The sequence below is a fragment of the Humulus lupulus genome, chromosome 2, assembly GCF_963169125.1.
Source record: "Humulus lupulus chromosome 2, drHumLupu1.1, whole genome shotgun sequence".
NCBI classification, from domain to species: Eukaryota; Viridiplantae; Streptophyta; class Magnoliopsida; order Rosales; family Cannabaceae; genus Humulus; species Humulus lupulus.
The window spans coordinates 91,715,476-91,716,779 of NC_084794.1; the positions used below are offsets into that span (position 1 = coordinate 91,715,476).

Sequence of the window (1,304 nt, forward strand, 5' to 3'; positions counted from 1 at the left end):
ACCTACTTGCATTTCATGATTTCTGATGGATGACCGAGTTTCAGTCATAAACTGAGCTTGGGAGTTGGTCAAGGTCAATAATGTAGCTTGTAACTCATTTGACTTCTCTTCAGGAACTGGTGGCATAGGTGGTGGAGTTGGAGGTTGAGGCATAATCTTCTGAGATTGAGGTTGGAAATGAGGTTGTTGGTCCTAATTATTTCTCCATGTAAAATTAGGGTGACTTCTCCACCTTGGATTAAATGAATTGGAGAAAGGATTGTTGGCTTGCCTATTAAAATTACTCAACACGTTGACTTGCTCCATAGGGATGGTGTTATTGAACTTTGTTGTCATACACTGTTCAAATTGGTGAGGACCGCCACAAATTTCACAACCTGCTGACATCTGAATGGCATTAACAGACATAGTATTCTGTTGCAACTGTTTTGTCAAGGAAGCAACCTGAGCTGTCAAGGCAGTGATGGCATCAAGTTCATGAACTCTGGGAACCTTTCTAACACTAGTTGACCTCTCATCGGACCATTGGTGGTTGTTGGTGGCCATGTCTTCTAACAATTCATATGCTTCATTGTCACTCTTACTCATGAATGCCCCTCCAGTTGCGACATCAATTATGGAGCGAGTAATACCGCACAATCCATTGTAAAAATTATGGACCAACATCCACTTCCCATTGCCGTCATGAGGACACTTTCTCAACAGCTCCTTAAAACGCTCCCATGCATCATATAAAGATTCCCCATCAAGCTGGTAAAAATTGTTGATCTCCCCCCTTAATTTAGCAGCCTTTGATGGAGGAAAGAACTTGGCAAGGAATTTCTAAGCCAAATCCTCACAAGAATTTGTAGAATTTGATTGAAGGGAGTTCAACCAACTCTTAGCTCTTTCCCGCAGCAAAAATGGGAATAGCCTCAATCTGATTGCATCGTCACTCATTCCATTATACTTGAACATTGCACATAGCTCTAGAAAATTAGGTAAGTGCATGTGAGGATCTTCTGAGGGTAAGCCGCCAAATTGCACAGTGGACTACACCATTTGTAAGATCACTGGCTTAATCTCAAAGTTATTAGGTTCCACAGCTGGTGGTCTTATACATGTTTGCACTCCCGTAACAGTTGGGAGTACATAATCCCGTAAGCTTTTCACAGCAGGATTATGAGCTTGTCCTTGTACCACTTCTGGCACCCCTCCATTCAACTCATCATTGTTTTGAGGATTTTCCATAACCACAGTTTGACGAGTCACTCTCATGTTTCTACTATTTTGTATGCACGCTTTCTCTATCTTAGGATTATTAG

General features: G+C 41.6%; 1 non-coding gene across 1 annotated transcript; it reads left to right on the top strand.

Moving 5' to 3' along the window:
• Positions 1–676: 676 nt before the first annotated feature.
• On the top strand, positions 677–783 carry LOC133820059 (small nucleolar RNA R71). Its single transcript, XR_009886493.1, has one exon. It is a non-coding gene; the product is annotated as a small nucleolar RNA R71 (small nucleolar RNA).
• The last annotated feature ends 521 nt before the right edge of the window (positions 784–1,304 follow it).